Genomic DNA, 20,014 nt, shown 5'->3' with positions numbered 1-20,014 from the left:
TAGCAAGCGATTGTTGAGAGAAATTTGGTTGAAGACAAGACCAAACGTCACGAGAGGTTTGTTTGAAGACCAACGACTTGAGCAAGGCAAGAACAGATTCGGTGAGAGTCGCTTCCAGGAAAAAACTTCGAATTGGGAGGGCGATCCTCCCGGTGAACTGACCCAGGCGAGGGAAGAACACTCTTATTTCTCCTACTATGGGCTAACAGCCCGGTGAATCGGGAAGAGCACTCGACGAAAGGAGGACACACTAAGCAAGTACGATAAATTGGCCCCCTCCCTAAGCAAACTTCCAGAGTTTAAGAAGGAAAGGATAGCATCCAATACAGCTTCTCCTACTCCTGCTTGAATCAACATATTGGGGTGAAGCAACTAGCAACTATAGACACGTACAACCATCAAACCAGAGACCAAAGCCAGGCTCAAACATAGTGCATGTGCTTGTCATGGGCTAATTCCATGTTTCTCTCTTTTTTTTTTTAGGTAAGATGAAGGACCTTACTGAGTCGGCACCTCTCACAGGTTTAGTCAGCCCAACTCCGCAGGTCATGTTTGAGAGTAGGGGAGGTAAGGGAATCCCCCTACTCCCAAGAATTTTGTAATTGGTGGAGCTCGAACTCGTGACATTAAAGTCACAAGGTGAGTTTCTCACCAAGCTTTTCTTGGTATTTCATGTTTCTCTTATTGATAAACATAGCAAACATCTCAACGAGGTATTTGTGTCTTTTTAAGCAGGGAAGTGGGGGGTAGTAATGTAATTTCATAAGTTAGTCACACAATGTTGGGCTGATGTTGTTAATTGACACGTTAAGATGCGAACTTGAAAAATCTTCAATTCAGCAACAATGGAGGTCGTGAAAATCAATGGAAGTTGAGGAAACTTACCTTTCAAGGTTAACCATGCCCTTAGTTTCTATATTTTTCTTAGGATTTTTCATAGTTCATGGTGGTGTTCGTGTTGAAATTTGTTATGGTGTTGGTGATGTTGGACATGGTGTTTGTTGTGGTGTTGGCATTGTCCACCATTGTTGATGATAAAGGAAGAATGAAGAATGGGGAAAGAAGAAAGGACATAGAAGATGATGGAAGTTAACGAAAAAAAAAGCATTAAATTGATTTTTGCGAGTCAGCAACAAAAAGAACGATAAAATATTGATAACTTTGCTATTATTTACAACTGTTGCCAAAAGTAAAACATTTAACATTTCTTAATACGAGAAATCGAGGCTTGCCCAATTGTGATGTGGTTAAAGACAACACTTTTATTGATTGTCTTATAACATATTAAAAATAATGAGAAACCTAATGAACGAAATACAATATGAGATTTAAATTTAGATTACACTTGCAATTGAAGACTTTAGTTTCTATTTGAGGTATTTCCTTTCCTTGGAAATGTCAATCAATCTTGTTTAAAAAGATTATGAAAAAAAACAAGTTTAAAAGGTTAAATACTCGTTGACAGTGAAATTTAGCAACAAAATTGGCCAAATGCTATTACTTTTGTTCAAGAATAATTTTTGTTATTACACCTTAGTTAAATCCATTAATCTACAATTGCATGTAGGAAGCTTTTTTTTTAATTTTTTTTTTTTTTGACGGGATTTATGTCAGCTCCTTTTCCTGATCATAATGATCTAATTTTATGATAAATTAATTTGATACTTATCTGAAACTGTTTTAGGAATTCAATTTAATAATGACCGAAACATTAAGAATGTATTGTATATCCGTATGTACCCGTGCTCCCGTGGTAATAAACGAGAGAAAAGAAAAAACTTTCCCTCAAAAAAGAGAAAAAAAAAAAAAAAACGCACACACATTCAATCATTGTCTCCCTCAGTCCTGTCGTCATACCCCAACTAATACGCGCATGCACGGGCCAACCAACGAACACTCACTGTCTCTCTCTTCAAACTACCACCGCCAACGGTGGTTTCCTGCGGATTTTACGGCGTCGTTTATTAATTCCGGTGACTTAACTTCTCTCTAGCTTACTCATCATTTTCTCTCTCCTGATTTCAATCGATCGTATCTTACTCCTTCATTTCCAGTAACTTCTCCACTTATTTCACATTAATTAATTTCATTCAACGTACTATAATCTCCAGTTTAAGGTAATTTATTCCAAAATTTAACTCATTACATTATTGTATTGTTACAGTTTTATTCGTATCATTGGAATTATTGTTTGTGAAAAAGTGAGATTAATTTGAGCCTGAATTTGTGAAATTTAATCTAATTTCTATTTTATTTGATGCTTAGTGTTGTGATGAATGTGTAGTTTCATTTTATTTGGCATCAAATTAGTGAAATTGTCGTTAATTTGTTGAATTTTTGGGTTATTTACGAATTTGTGTATATATTAATATGTAGTTACTTTGAGGAAATATGGAAACTTTGGCTAAGGTGTTAATCATTAAACCTTAAGTCTAAAGACAGGCGATTAGGCGGGCTGTAGTTTCGTGTGATTGATGCTCGAATTGAGTATAAGAAGAGACTTGTTTATCTGAATTCCGATAGTTGTTGAACTTTTGAACTTAATTTGAAGCTGGGAGATATTAAGGTTATTATGCCTACATGTATCATGCTTTACCTTGGCAATAGCCGTTTGCCGTTTTTAGGCTATATCATTTCAGTTTATAGGTGTTTTAGGAGGCTTCGTCATGTAGAGTAAAGAAACTTGAGTGCATTTCATTCGTCGCATTAATCTACTGTTGGTAGTAGTTTGGAACCATACCTCTGCCATGATATTCTGATGTCAATTGCTAAACCATATTCTTCGTGTTTGCATTTAGAAAAGTGTGTTTTTACTGAGAGTTGTGATAATTGATCGGGAGCTACATAGAACTTGAGCTTAACTAAATTGATTAATTGATTTCTGCCTATTTGGATGGAATCTCTTTACTCAAACAATATAGAGGGAAAATGGGTGCTGTATAAAGAGGTTTAAGGGGGCAGTTTTATCCGATATCTTATATTGTCCGGAAATTTAATAAATTTTCTCTCGTCATTACTGTTATGTGATTCGGATGGTTTGCAGAGTTGGTTACTGATTTGTAGGTTTGATGTGTTGTGTAGGTTGCTTGTGCAGTATTGAAGTATCTGAATTTTTGGAAGTACTAATAATTTGAAAGAGAGAAGATGGGGTATATTGGGGCTCATGGTGTTGCTGCGCTACATAGATACAAGTATAGCGGCGAGGATCACTCATACACGGCCAAGTACATTTTACAGTCATTCTGGAGTCGATTTGTGCATATTTTCCCTCTTTGGATGCCGTAAGTATCCTCTCTCATCTTATTCTTATCTTTTTAGTTTCATTTTATTTTTTATGGTACAATAGTTGAGTAGATTTGCCCTCAAAGTGTATATTTTCTTGATTCCATCAATTTGAAACTTGAAATTGATTTCTATGTTGATAAAAAACAAGAAAAAAATTGTGGTTCTTAAATGTGGTTAGTGTGATTGAAATTAGGAAATTCTCAATCAATGGAGGAAAAATACTATTGAACTAATTTTGTCACCCTCCTATAGTTATAATATCGCCGTGTATCATTTGGGGCTATCTCAAGAAGTTGACCTTTCTTTAAAACTAGCTTATTGAATATAGTTGCCGGATTCAGGAAGTTATGAACTGTGCTGTGGGGAGGAAATAGGCACATGCTTATTATGGTTGGGTCCTTTGGTTGAAGCCACCATTAATAGTGCGGGTAAATTTGATATTGCATGTGTTTGTGTCTTAAGCTTTAGTTCATCGTTATCTCAAAGTATAACACTCTTCTGGCATTGGATTTAGAGCAAGCTTATGTTTATTTTGCATTCAAAGTTAAGGTGCATTTGTTGGTTTCTTGAATATATTGTATTATAATTTTTTTTTCTTTGAGCTTTGTTTACTTCACTGTGAATTTACTAACCGTCTACCTTCATTTGTGCATCTTTTCCATATGTGGATGCTTCTCAGTCCAAATATGGTAATTATCTCTCAATTGCTTTTTTAATTTCTCTTTCTCTTAATTTTCTGCACTTTCTTACTAGTTCTGCTTCATCAACGTGATTTTTTGTGGTTTTGTAAATGGCTACCTGTATTTTTGGTGCAGATAACACTTACTGGATTCATGTTCTTGATGACTTCTGCATTGCTTGGATATGTAAGTGAATGAAATTTCTCTTTGCTTCAGTCTTAATCTTGATGGTTTTGTAGCATTATGTCAGATTTTTCTTCCTTGTGTGTTATTTATGTAGCATTTTGATTCAGAGTATTTTTTAAGTTTAAACAGTTGAAATGTACTAATACTAGCGGACTGATTAAATGGCCTGATTACCCATAATAGTTTTACAATTGACTTTGCTAGTTATGAAAGTGTGTGAGAGTTGTGAATGTTTCTCTAGTATGTGATAGTACCAAGTTTAGCTCATTTATAATATATTTTGCTCTAGATTTGGTTACATTATGATTGGTGTAGTATGAAGTGCTCATGTTATTTATAGAGATGGTTGAAATCGTTAGTAATTCTCATGCTTGATTGCTTGGTGAAAGATATGAATCTGTTATGTTGCTTGCTAATGAATCACAAAAATGTCTTCATTTTCAGCTATACTCACCTCTTCTGGATTCACCACCACCTAGATGGGTTCATTTCATGCATGGATTACTGCTCTTTTTGTACCAGGATAGTTTTCCCTGTGGGTGACATCATAACCTGTTTCTTATTTGTTAAATAAAAAATATTCAGTTATCTTGTTACTTCAGTTTTGTTAACTTGATTTTATCAGTTCCTCTCTCTTTTATCTTTATTTTCCCAATCTGAAAAATATAAACCCTCATTATTGTTTCCTCCAACTTTAAAACCCAATGCCCTTTCATAAAGTACTGTTTAGTCTAACATCAAATAGAGCATAGAGATGCTTGTTGTCAACACATTGTGTTATTACATTTATGATTTTAACTTCTAATCAGCTACAATTATTATTATTTGGTGATTTTCACAACTCTTATGTATAAGCCTCTGCAAATCATAGGATTTTTGCTTGTAAGCATAGTTTTTTCCTTTGTGAATTAGCACTGTTTTGAAAAACAAATGAGGGATGGAGGGAGTAGTATGATTATAAATGTACTATATTTTAGATGTTTTGTTTTTAGATACGCACAAAATTCACTTGTGATGTGATGTTTATTGCACTTGCCATCAAATTTCTTATTCTCTCCTCTTTTTCGATTACACTGTAGACCTTTGATGCTGTAGACGGAAAGCAAGCAAGACGTACCAATTCCTCAAGTCCGTTGGGCGAGCTTTTTGACCATGGTAGGTTTCTAAGCTGTTTTTTTTATTTCCTCCCCCTTTTGGCTTACTTTTATAGTTGTTGTCAAGTTATCTCTCATTTGTTACAAATGTTTGAAACTTATATGATGTATCCTTTGACATGTTTATTCTTTCATTGCAGGATGTGATGCTCTCGCTTGTGCTGTAAGTGTGTTCCTTTTCATTAATGTTTTTTTCTTAAAACAGGTGGCCTTAAACCAAATTTTCCCTCTCAGTTTGAAGCTCTTGCTTTTGGGAGTACTGCTATGTGCGGAAGAGCGACTTTCTGGTTTTGGGTAATTGCAGCTATTCCATTTTATGGTGCAACATGGGAACAGTATGTGGTCTAAATTTTGCTACTCTATTACCTGAATCAACTGAGATAGTTGTGATAGTCTTGATTTTGCAGGATGTAGGTACATTTTGCAATTTTTTCATTTTGTTAATGGCAAATCATTGACAGAGTTATTTGTCTTTTGTTATAGTGCACTTTCTTTAGTTTCATCAGGTAGGGCTTTATGCTGAAATCTGAATCACATTACTATAGCTAATACACAAAAAAGTGAGCCAAAAGAAAATTTTTGTGTATTACCTTGTTAGAATTACATTACTACCTTTTGAAGAATTCCTATATTTTTCTTCTTATTATTCATCACCATGACCTGCACCACCATGACCTGCACCACCATTTTTGACAATTATGTAGACAAATAAATTAATTTTCGTTATAGAAAAATGAATTTGATATCTTTCATTAATTATTTGCAATAATATTTCTACAATTTTTGTAATTTTTTACGAGTGTTATTGTGTATTGGACCTCAACCCATCTTGATGACATTTATATTTTTCTCTTTGCTAAATCTTCAAATCTTCTTTTTCCTTCCTTCTGATTTGCAACTTGACTGGCCCCCTCTTTTTTTGGTTGTGATGCTCAGCTACTTCACCAATACGCTAATCCTTCCTGTAATCAATGGACCTACTGAAGGTCTCATGTTGATCTACTTGTGTCACTTCTTCACAACTTTTGTAGGTAAGCCGCTGCAAAACTTGAGAGTTACAGCAGCACTCATTGCATTTCTATGCAATTCACATGCATTAGACATCACTATAGTGTTTAGTTGATTGGCACCTCATGTTCTTGTGTATTTTATTGAAAAAGAAACCTATGTTGGCACTGGCTGTTTAGGAATTATATTTTGTGATTGACTGGTCATTAGTTAGATACAATCTGATTCAATCAACTTACAGAGTATTCTTGTAATTAATTTATGGTACTTTGTGATGTATATCTCTAATTGGCTGCATTGGACAATTACAATGCTCAGCGTGAGAACATATCTCTATATTTCATTTCTCTGATATAAGGGTTGCTAATGTAGAATACTGCTGGCAGAATTTTAAGTTTGATCTTTTTATGTTTTTGCATTTGTAATTTTCTTAGAGTATGTTGAACCCAGAGGAAAATCAATGGTTATCCATGCATAGATGTAATATGTATTATTGGTGGGACTGTTGGAACCTGGGCAGTAAGGTGCTTTTTGTCTGAGATAGTGACATTGGTTGCATTGTTTACAACAGGGTTTTGTTGATGCATGCATGTGAAAACTTATGTTTCACTGTGTAATTATTTTTTTTTCTAAATTTTGCTGCTTATTAGGTGCTGAATGGTGGGCTCAACAGTTTGGAGCATCAATACCCTTCTTGAGCTGGGTGCCATTTTTCAGTGGTAACGTAGCAAAGAACCTGAGTACATTCCAAAGTTGTGTTTGATAAATAACTAAATTTTGTTCTGGTGCATATTATGAAGATTAGGTTTATGTATCCTTAACTTGTTGTCCATGCAATGTCGCATTGATACCAGTTGCACAGTATCTGTTACGACATCATGCATAAGTTACTCTTTAATGTTATTTAAGGGACCAAAATTTACAGGGTAACTCAACAGAATTAAAATGACACTAACAACAGAATGGGTATTTTATGGATTTGTGGCCCTTGTGAACACATATAGTGTGCAATGCGTGTACATAAATTATGTGACTATTTTTTTATTTTAATATAAGTCTAGTTATTTATCATTTTTTTGTTTTATATTTGTAAATTACTCATATATGCTTCTTTAGCTAGTACTCCTTCAAGTGTTCATGAATTGTTGGCATGCTAAGGGTTGATAAATCATCCAACCTAAACATCAATCGATCTGCATTCTGTTTTATAAGAATCCAATAGACCTACGTTAGTGTTTCCTAATTTGCTCAACTTCTTGCAAACGATTTGAAACATACAATCTGGTGTGTGGTACATGTTAACTTGGTACACTTTTGGACTAGATGTTTTTGTACTTTTCCTATGTACAGCTTATTGCTTTCCATATAGCATGATCTATATACTATAGAACATTACTTGAACCATGAAAGTATAAGATTGTGATGTGCATTGCCTTTTTTAGGTTGGTTGTATCATAAAGAATTTTGAATGTCTGAATTCTGTAGGCTGTGGAAAGTCATGTGTCTTTTACTGCAGTGCATAGATATACAGGGAGCCTTTTTTGATTGGACAGCTGCTTATTATTGAGTTTATCATGTTAGTCTCTTTTTAGGCAAAAATTGTAATGTATTCTTCTATGGTAAGCCAAATTAGAGTTTTAGAATGGTTAGGATAGAATGTTTATTGTATGTCCTAATTGATAGCTGTAGTCCTGTTGTAAATGTTGAATTTGATTTTTTTTTTTTTTTTTGATGTTTTTATTTCTTTCCATTTACATAGCAAATGAATATTTGGGCTTTTGGGATAACCTGTGATTCTTTTGTTATGTAGTAAAACTTGTAGTTTTTTTATCCTGGTCAATGTTGTCATTTTTTAAGATGGATCCATGCATGTTATAATCTACATGAGACTTGCCTAATACTGTAAAAGCCGGGTTTGCCTTCTCTATATTTCTTCTATCTGAAATACCTGACATAATAATTTTATTTTTCTTTCTCCCTCATTTCTGGCCTTTGATTTTTGGGTCTAAGATGGATGTGTATCTGTGTTAGGTTATTAAATAGGCTAATTACTCTTTATCATTTTACTTTCGGTAGATGCATCCTTGAATGTTGACACCCTCCTTTGCTTTCTGTTTTAGGGATCCCAACATACCAAGTTGCGTTGTACCTCATGATAGCTTCGGGTGTGATACCTACTGTTGCATTCAAGTTGGTATTCTTTTCTATGTATATCAATCATATATGTGCACATCATCTCCTTTTTCGTAGAAAATTAAACTGACTTAATTTACATGCTGAATCGGGATAGGATGTGAGGTTCTAGTTCAGGTGTAGCTTAAAACAAGGAATTTATTTATGCATGGACACATTTAATCTGAATTTACCCTGTATATCTGCTTGCGTTAGTTTATGTCAATAATGTGGTCAACAGAAACAGGGATATACTGCCTGCAGTTATTTTATTCTTTAATTTGGTGTTGTACTGAATCATTTCAATGGATGTGCTGAAACAAGTTCTGTATCAGCATGACATTTAACCTCTTGTTGCCTGGAATGTTCTCATCTTAATTTTGCTTCTTGTGCAGCATACAGAATGTCTATAATGTAGTTAAGTTGAGAAAGGAAGTATGCCGCTTGCATTAGCTATGGTAATAATTGTTTTATGCTTAGTATTATTTATATTGTTTATATATTTTAATTGTTTATTTTTTTCCAATCTGGAGCTCATTATTGATGATATTAATGTCAGCTTTATCCATTTGTGGTGCTCTTGGTTGGAGTCCTTGTGTGGTATAGCTCACTGACCTTCACTTGCTTTTGGTCGTTTGATCCCTTGTTTAAATGTAGCAACTGTGGTGGTTCTTCCCTTGTTTTAATGTAGCAACTGTGATGGTTCTGCAGGGATTATCTCTCTCCATCTGATCTTATTGGGACTTATCCCCATCTCGTTGTAATGGGAACTGGACTTGCATTTGGTTTTCTTGTGGTAAGTGAACATTTATGTGGTAACCTTATTTTTCCCCTTGAGGTAACTTTCCGAAATATTCTAGTAGTTAGATTATTGTGCATATTGTTTATACTGTAGGTCTGTAGTATGTATTTTACCATAGTACTTTTTCTATCGTAAATTTGCTGATGCAATAGTATTTACTTGCAGGGAAGGATGATTTTGTCTCATTTGTGTGATGAGCCAAAGGGTCTCAAAACTAGCATGTGTATGGTATGGATTCTGGTTGATGATTAATTTTGGTGTATTTTTTTGCAATGTTCCATTCTCATGTGCGTTTATCTATTTTTGGGTTGTCTTTTAATAATTTTATATGTCAACTGGTGCTGTCAAGCCTAGGCTTATCGTTTGCAAATTGCTTTTTACATATTCTCTCGGGGACAGATACCTTACCAATGATTTCTATATCTTTTAGTGATCTGTGAGAGAGCCTGTAACCTATTTTTTGTTTTAAAGAATATGCTTCTGTTTGAGAGGGAGCCTTTTTTGAGTCTGGTTTATTTGATCTTAAAATATGTGTAAGTTAGACAAAATCAAATTACACTAGGATCCCACTGAAAATCTATAAGAAACATTGATCTGTATGTCCTCTCTTTTTTTTTTTTTTGGTTTGGGGTGGGGGTGGGGGGGGGGGGGGTAATTTTCCCAAGGTTTGTCAATGACTTCCTTTGGCCCTTTTCTCATTAGGATTTGGCATGAAAACTAAGGCTGATATATATATATAGGTAGCAAAACATATGATGGTTGAAGTTTATAAATATGATAGTGGGCAATTATAGCATCGGGGGATACATTAGTTGAGATCTGTCTCTGTTAGGGTATTGTTCTTTACCCAAAAGTATATGTGATATCCCTTTGAGATATCTACGCACATGAGTCAAATCTACATTTAGGAATTGCGAAAAGTATTAAGTGATGGATTGAGTAGTTGTTTAGTTGACTCAGTTCACAAATTCAATTTTGAAACTGTGTGGTTCAATTTAAAACCCTATATATCATCCCATTTTGATGTGAATCCAGGATTTAATAGGTAGAAATGAACTTGACTTTCATTTATAATTTTATTCAAGGAAAATGATTTAGCTAACTCATTTATTAATTTGTTTTCTAGTTGCAGATTGTAATCTAGAAAGCCTGAGTTTAAGTAGAGAATATAATGTCCATGTAGACATGGCTTTTCCTCACCGAAAATTTCTATCTTTCTTGTGAGAAGATAAGAGCAGGGCCTTTCCTATCTGTTGTATTAGCAAGTATGCAACATTTTTTTTTAAAATGTGATTATTACATGGACATCAAGCTTTGAATTAGATAAATAAATTGGCTCGTGTAATAAGATTCTTCCACTCTCTTTGTGTCATTTGGTCAACCTATATTGGAGCCTTTGGACAGACCAAATAAAGAAAAATTGGGTCTCTGCTTGTTGAATACCCCTATTGAAAGCTATTCCTAAGAAGAAATATAGCAATGTATACTGAGTTTTTTGTGTTTTTTTCTTCTTCTCCCTTTTGTTCTAAATCAATTCCTGTTCTGCATTTTAGTTGACTAACTCTTTGACTACTTTGCTTCAGTCTCTGTTGTATCTCCCTCTGGCCATTGCAAACGCTTTGACTGCTAGGCTGAATGACGGGTAGGAGATTTACCTATTGGCTTTTTCAATTTTCAGGACATCAACTTACTAATTTTTTTCCTTTAAACATGTTCGCAGAGTTCCATTAGTTGACGAGTCTTTAGTGCTGCTCGGTTATTGTGCATTTACTGGTATGAAAAATTTATTCTTATGTAGCTAGTTGTTTTCTCCTTTTGGTTACTTCTATCAGCTTATTATTTATTGTTCGTGTGTTAACATTAACCTTGCCTTCCTAACTCAAAATGTTATGAAGGAGAAATTTTCTCAGCTTGTAGAATAAATTTAGTAAATGCAATTAAAGTTATTTATGAAATACTCATATACTCAGTATATAGTTATTTTTTGGCTTTCCTCCATCTTCTTAAAATATCGTTTGGGGACTGGAGTAAGGTGAACATGCATTTAATTATTCTCTTACTGTTTCGGTGTTGCTTTGCATTATCCTGAAGGACCTTTTTGGTCTGGCCCAGGTTGTCTGTACTTGCACTTTGCAATATCAGTCATCAATGAAATCACAACTGCATTGGGAATCTATTGCTTCAGGTGACTTTCTATCTGAATGCTTTTGTAAATTGTGTCTCACATTTTATTTGTATCCACTTCTTTGTACAATGAGTAGGGCTGGATTAACTGTTTTGTTGCATGTACTTTATTTTTATTTTTCTACTAAATGAAATTATGTAACTGTAAAGCAATCCGTCCGTAAATTACTGTGTATCAGGCTATATGAGTTCGTTACTGCAACTGTGTGTATCTGTTACATTAGAACTAGGGTGTAATTTCCCAATGGCGTGTAATAGACAGTTTCATGTGACATAGCCTTTTTTAGAAGACTAAATGACCTTAGAAAGTTAGAGGTATTTGAGTCCATGCCCTCTCTGGTGCTTGTTAAATTCAGGTTAAATTTACTGGTACGAAGTGCAGTGAAGAATAGGATTTCAATTTCTTGCATTATTATGGCTGTTGAGCTCTATGCAAGTTGGAGCAGTGGAGGCAAAGGTTGGAATCTAGAGGGTTCAAGCTAAGTCGGAGTAAGACTGAATATTTGGTATGCCACTTTGGTACTCAAAGAGGGACAAGCAATGATGTGGTGAGTTTGGATGGAAAGAACTTGACCATGAGTGGATGTTTTAAATATCTTGGGTCGATCATCCAGAAAAATGGGGACATTAATCAAGACATGGCCCACGGGATTAAGTCAGGGTGGCTTAAATGGAGAGCGGCCACGGGAGTGTTATGTGACCGAAGCATTCCCTTACAGTTGAAGGGAAAATTTTACCGAATGGCCATAAGACCAGTGTTGCTCTATGGTACAGAATGTGGGCTTCTAAGAAGGAGCACATTAAAAAGATGGAGGTTACAGAAATGCGCATGTTAAGGTGGATGTGCGGGAACACTCTAAGAGATAAAATCAGAAATGAGGTTATTCGCAAGAAAGTAGGTGTGGCATGCCGCAGGCATTGCAAACAAACTAAGGGAAAATTGCCTGCGTTGGTTTGGGCATGTAAGACGGAGACCTGAGGGTGCACTGGTACGAAGAGTGGAAGAGTGGGACCATGGAGGGGTTAATCGAGGGAGAGGGAGACCGAAAATGACTTGGTTGGAAGGAGTTAGGAAGGATATGAAGTATATGGATTTGCATGAAGATGAGGCATTGGATCGTAAGAGATGGAGGAGTAAGATTTTGGTTGATGACTTCACGGATTAATCAATTTTGGTTCATATAGCCGACCCCACTTATGGGATTAAGGCTTTGATTAATAATGGTTGAGCTCTTTGGACATTGCTAGATCCTTTGGAAACTTTACATGTACTCTTGCTGACAAATTAAGGTGAAAGAGAGAATAATAGAATGGCTTTTTTTTATTATTGATTATTAGGTAGAGTATTTATACAAAACCTAAGCTTATAAGATAAGGAAACAATCTTCCTAAAAGATATACTACCATAACCATAAATCCTAAAGATATATTCGCTAAATATTATCTTAACATAAATAATCATAACTATATTATTTTTCTAATCATATCTACGGAAAATATATCACACATATATTTTTCAATATCTTATATCTCTAACACCCTCTCGCAATTGTAACGGTAGTAACACGTACGTTGCGATTGGAAATTCCTCACTTTGTTGAAACCGAGATGCACTACTTTGGTGATGTCGCCTTCAAATTTTCATTTTTTTTTTCAATGATGAGAACGTTCATCTTTTTCAAACTCATCAGTCATCAATCAAGTAGGAACGTTATTCTTTTCGAACCTGCAAATATAACAATTTTGGTTTTCCCAAGCAAAATGGAGCTCCAATCAAATATTGGTTTTGTAACACCCCAATAATTCTCCCTTTTCTAAACCACTTACTTTAAATAAAATAGTGGAGAACTATTGACATGTTACCTCCACGTGTTAAAACGTTAAGGCTTTATCAAAGTATCGTTGCGGAATCCAACTTAAATCTTAAAATAATATAGTTTAGAAAACCAATAAGTCAAAGCTTACAAACTGGAACCATAAAAGCCCTTATTTAAAACTAAATCAATATTCAAAACTCAAATCATGAATGAAATAATAAACATAAATAAATTCAACACAAAGAACGAATACTCTCAATCACACCAATCCTTTGACAATGCGTTACCAAATCCCCAAACTTCACATCATCAAGCTAACCTATGCAATGCTGCTCCCCAATAATACAAGTGTAATACTTGGATCATCACTGAAAGGCAAAGGCTATGACCAAAACAAAACACACACAAAAGCACGCAATTAGCAAAGCTGAGTACATACAAGCACCAACGCACCAACCTAGCATGCTCAACTAATTAAAGTAAATAAACATACATCACGAATTCATTAATCAAGACCCTCACTTAAATAGTTCAATCAACTCTACATACTTACTAACCAATTCCAACCACTTGACTCTTCAAGATTAATTTAATTAATTTGGAGTAAGCAATAGACGAGGTTGTCCAATCCACCAAACCATTTTGGTCTCAAATGACCATTTAAAATAAAAATATAGCGCGATGCAAGAATGAGCGCGGCTCCATTCTCACAAAGTTAGTCTAGGATCCCATCTAAGTTTCACTATAAAATAAAAATGTAAATATCAAAAGAAAAGAGGACATGTTGATCAAACAAGCCTCGAAAAGCCACGGGTTACCACCGTGTACCCCAACCCGTAATTGTCAATACTCTAGAAGTGCACGCTTTCCAGAGTTTTATTGCTCATTAATGTTTCACTTTACGTGATTGCAAGTTTAATTAATAGCCGACTCATTCAAGTAAACCATACATAATAATCATACATATAATTCACTTTTAATCTTCTTTAGGACAATGATGATCACATCACAAATTGACCTTTAATTCCATTAAACTTTCAAGATCTCCAAAATTGTTGAACATAGTCAACCCACCTAGCCATTTCGGCTTAATCCACCTTTACTCAACATATTAACAAGTCATGCTTGAGTAATAAATAAAATAATAATCACCTCATGGAATAATTAATAAATTCATTGCACTTAAACCATTCAATTCCAATACTTCAATATTCCAAATGTGGTTAATAAACCAATCCAATAAAAATATGCTTGTATCAACATTCCATACAAACAATTAATCCAATATAATTCAACATGCTTGCATCCATAATTCCATACACATAATATATTAACCAAAACATGTCTCATAAACATAAGCACCTGAATTAATTCAATGTTTAACCAAACAGTTTCCATCCAAGAGTTTTCTGAACATGAAACTAAGTTCTTTTCTTTTGGTACCTAAACATGATACTACTTACAACGAAATAGACATGTACGTACCTCGTGTAAACAATCCTTTGTGCCACTTTTAATCACTTAAAAGTCTCCTAGAGAATAATCACCTCCTAGAAAACAACCAATAATCAAATATTAATACCCAAATAAATTTCTAGCAATATAATTTGATTAAAAACTCCTTAAAACTTCCTTTAAAACATGTTTTTATGCTTAATTAATCATTAGAAATTCAATAGGAACAAAAGCCCCAATTTAATTGCTCGTTAGAACCCTAAAATCTCAATTTCAATAAATTAAAACCCTAGGTTTTATAATTACAAAATCTGAAAATTAAAACTAACATTATAATATGAAATTATTAGTTTAAAACATCAAAAACATGATTTTGATACTAAATAAACTAATTTCAAACAATCAAAATAAAAACCCAAAATTAATTACATAAACATTAAGGAAATAATAGGAAACAAAGGAGGAAGAAGGGGAAAGGGGGCTGCCGGCTGTGGGCAGCGTCGCCGGTGGTCCGGCGGTCAGGCGGCAGGTGGCTGGCGGCAGATTGTGGGAGGCAGTGAGAAGCAACTCACGTAGGAAGGAGGAAAGAAAAAGAAAGAAAAAGAAAAAAAAAAGAAAAAAAAGGCAAATAAAGAAAAGAAAAATAAAGGGAAAATAAAATAAAGGGAAAAGAAATAAAGACTAACCTTTTTGTGTGGGAAATTCGGGATTCAGGGATATTTATAAGAGAGAGTTGTAGGGTAAAATTGGGCCTCATGAAAATAATGGGCCAATTAAATAAATAAAATGGGTTAGGCTTTGTTTTTATGATCATGAATTGTAGGATGTAGGTACAAAAATCCTATTGTAATAAAATAATTTTCCACCCAAAACTAATTTGAAACTTTTAAAATAAACTCCGGAAAAATACAAATAAATATTAATAAATAAAATAAAATAAAATTTATAAGTTATTTAAAAATACGGGGGATTACAGGTTTTTCAGAGGAAACCACACTCATTGGTTTTTCCCTGATCAAAAGCTCCAATCAAATATTGGTTATTTAAAGCAAACCACACTCAAATCTCTTATTGGTTTTATTTTAGAGCAAAACCAAACTTATATCAAAAGGAGCAAAATCATGCTCGAATCAAATCACAAACCCTGTCTCACGGCACAAGGAGAACCAACAAATAAACCCTGTCTCACGGCACAAGGAAAGCCAATATATCTTGTCTCACGACACAAGAAAGCCCATATATCTTGTCCCACGACACAAGGAGAACCAACTAGTAAACCCTGTCTCATGGCACAAGGAGAACCAATATATCTTGTCTCACGACACAAGAGAGCCGTTTCAAAAAAAAAAAAAAACTCATGTATGCCGTCCAGCAACTTAATCTCAATCAATAGTGACAAAAGCCACTCATGATATAAATACATCAAGTCATCAAACTCTACTCTTCACCAACAAACAGAACAAAACTTGCACAGGGGAAGGTTTTTATTTATTTTTTTTATTTTTTTTTAATTTAACTAAAAGTTTATCCCACTGGTGGGTTTTTTTTTTTCTTCTTTTTCTTATACCCACCGGCAGGGGGAAATTTTTTGTAAACAACCCCAAGATCTAACTTGCTCTTGATATGAGTTCCAATATCTTATATCTCTAACATACCCTCTGCTTTTAAATGCATACATATCTTATATACTTAGTTTCACACCCCAATTTTTGGAAATTGCGGTTTCATGAAGGCAATAGTAAGCATTGCATTCATGGCCATTTCTGCAACAGTTCATTATGCTTTATTAAAGGGACTCGAGTGCTGATTTTCTTCGTTTATGTTATGCCATGTATCACTTCACTTCCTAAGGTAGATCTAGCATAAACATACTGAAATCGACCCTAAAAGTTCCCATGTTAGTACAAGGTGGGAAATGGATAGAAAAGGCATGAAGATGACAGGGAGCATAATGAATGAAAGTATGGGGAAAGGCTTGGTGCTAACAATTCAGCATTAGCATCAGCTCGTAAAATGAAGTCTATTGAGATGATGATTTTGGGCAGTGAGGGCAGAGGGAGGTAAGATGCATGTCTTGTAGGGAAAAGAGACTTTGATATTGGACTGAAAGAGGTTACAGAAAAAAAACTTTAGTATGGGGATGGTTAAGGTAGCTTTGACCATGGCGTTTAGTTGACTTAATATTTTTTTTTTTGAACCAACTTGACTTAATTTATTTGATGAAAACAAAGTTACATTGAAAGCAAGAAAATTCAATAAACATTGTGACACCACACCACAAGGAGACTTCCTAGGAAACTTACAAAATAACGGCTACAAACAGAAGCAGACAAAAATCAGGATAGACAGAAAATATTCTCATCGGCAGAAATAGGGAAATGAGCAACCAGATTAATCATACACGATCACCATTCTTCAACATATGATGATGCTTAAATGGCCAGGCACATACCAACTTTGTTCAATTTTTGTTTTAGATTTGCTTAAACTTGTAAATGTTCTTACTTTTCCGTATGTCTGAATTACAGGATTACTAGGAAAGAAGCATGAAAAAGGTTCTAGCTTGGTATTTCCTCTCCCTTTACCCTTCTGTATTGCACTTCCATAGTTCCATTATTAACTAAAGAATGCCTCCCTTCCGTTCTTTTTGTTTAAACATTGTACTTTACATTTTTCTTAAACCTTGTATGTTGTTGAACGCTTGTGTTATTTTGCTTTAACATTGTGTTAATTGATATTTTTGTTATTTTGCAACATTATGTCACATGGACTCTGGAACGGGTGTTAGACATGGACGCATGTCCGAGTGTCTGATGTGGCAAGTTCCAAAACTTTAGGACAGGACTCGGGGACTCGGTCCAATATTTGGACACGAGTATGGCCGTACGGAGACGCATCAATATGTCTCTTAAATTTATATAAATAAATTATATATTACAAAAGGTTTAAAATTTTCATTACGTCAACCCCTATTTTTTTGCTATTTTAGTTATTTCCTTGGTGAATTCTATCCATAAATGGTAGTCTTTATCTCTCCATCTTCTCTATATCAATGTTGGTCTTCGAACAAGATGTGTTTTTCTTTATGCTTCTCTTTTCCTCTCCACTCTTAAAGGAAGTGTCCGAGTGCACAATGAAGGGTCGGACACGGTTACGGTATGTGTCGTGTAATGTCAATACGGACACTCCGCAATTTTATCCATGTCCTATTAACATACTCCCTCCATCTTTAAATATTTGTTCCATTTCTACTTTTTGCACTATTCATTTGTCTTATTTTGACTAATGTTTGTGATTTATACATATGAATAAATTACAAGTATAATCTTGTGGGTGTTTGTTGGAATCATCTTAATGAATAAATTATTAATTTTCAATTGTTAGAATTTATACTTATTGATAATTAAAGATATTATTGATCAAAGATTAGCATCGGCATACGTGCACAGGAAAAATGGAGCAAGTATTTAAAAATGGAGGGAGTAGAACTTAATGTTTTATTATAGGAACAACTTAATGTTATTTTACTTAAACCTCTTTTGTTTTTTACTTGTGTTGTTATTCCTGTATTATTTTGTTGATGAACTTTTTCTTTTCTTCTTACACCCTATGTAAATTTCATATTAATCCTTTTGTTTTTATAAAAAATGTGCTATTTTGCTAAAATATTGGATAAACCTTGTGTATTTTGCTAAAAACTTGTGTTATTTTTCTAAAACCTTGTATTATTTTTTATATTAACCATTATATTATCCATTTTATAATGTTGTTAAACAATGTTTTGTTTTGCTGAAAACTTGTGTTATTTTTGTAAAATTAATCCTTTTTATTTTGTTCCTGAAATCTTATGGTATTTTTGTTTTCATGACAGGATTGGAGTAAAGAACAAGTATTTGATGTTGTTATTGCAGCTCCTAATCCAAAGGGAATGATACCCGTATACATCAAAACTGAGGATGCTAGTAAAAGGAAATAGGATGTCCTTAGTCCTTACTAGTGAAAGATCATATTGTTGGTCCAAGCAACATATTTTATGATCTACTACGTGTGTTAGTTACAAACTAATAGATACATGGTTTTCTTTTATTTGAATAGATAGATTTTTTTTTTTTTTTTTGTTGGTGTAATAGATCCATTTATTTTGCGAATTACTATAATTTTTAAGTAAATATTTAAATTTATCAACCAAAAGTACAAGCAACAACATCAACATTACACCAAAAACAAGGGTAAGATGACAGCCATTCTAGGAAGGCCCTTTCTAACCTTAACTTAGCTCACGGATACAACTAGACAAGTAATGTACTCCGTATTACTTTTGATACTAGTAATAGATTATTGAACAATTAGAAAAAGCTCTTGATATCACCTTATTGAACAATTAATTTGTTGGGTAGTAAATACACTTCCTTGGTTTATGTTTGGTATCATGCACGGTGATTAGAAATTATTAAAGGTTTAGTATATATTTATTTTACTCCCTTCATATTTTATTACTTGCTCTATTTTTTTATGTGCGGAGTTTTAAGAGAATTAGTAAAAAATAATAAAATATGAAGGAAGTAGGGTTGGTGGAAGAATAAGCCAATAAGGTATGATAGTTAGATGGAGAAATAATATGAAAATATTAAATTATGATAGTTGGGGTCTTGAGGGTCCACTAAGAAAAGAAGAATTTAGTAACATATTGGGAAAGATTTCCAAAAAAGGAAATAAAGCAAGTAAAAAAATACGACTGCAAAAGAATAGTGGAGCAAGTAATAAAATATGGAGGGAATATAATTTAAAAATCATAGATTGTATTATTTAATAATTTTTAATAACTTATATGTGAGCGTTCAGGAAAAAAAAAAAAAAAAAAATAAATAAATAAATGGGTGAAAACAAATCTATTATGAAGACATATATGAGTAGAAGCAAAAGAGAACCTAAGAGACTGATTATTATATAAAATAGGTCTCTTTTAGTTTAAGAGACCTATTTTTATACATAACAGGTCTCTTTTGGCTTAAAACTAGAATGCAACGACAGTTTGGCAATTGGCATTCCTATGGCCGAATCTAAAGAGACCGGTAATCTAATAACCGGACTCTTTGATCAACAATTTTTTTGTGCTATCCCTTGTTCCCTCGTGGGTCCGCCTCTAAATAATGGTTTATTCCCAAATCAAAGATATGTAGCGAGAAAAGTTTATAATCTACAAAAATCTTACATATACTCCCTTCGTGTTTTATAAGTGTTACATTTTGATTGATATATAGTTTTAGACAA

General features: G+C 33.9%; 1 pseudogene; it reads left to right on the top strand.

The window, feature by feature from the left end:
- The first annotated feature begins 1,572 nt into the window (after positions 1-1,572).
- LOC110709807 lies at positions 1,573-19,499 on the top strand (annotated as a pseudogene).
- The last annotated feature ends 515 nt before the right edge of the window (positions 19,500-20,014 follow it).

The sequence above is a fragment of the Chenopodium quinoa genome, unplaced genomic scaffold (genome assembly GCF_001683475.1).
Source record: "Chenopodium quinoa cultivar QQ74 unplaced genomic scaffold, ASM168347v1, whole genome shotgun sequence".
NCBI lineage: Eukaryota > Viridiplantae > Streptophyta > Magnoliopsida > Caryophyllales > Amaranthaceae > Chenopodium > Chenopodium quinoa.
Note: the sequence above shows the minus strand (reverse complement) of the source record. Positions and strands in the feature narration are given on the sequence as shown.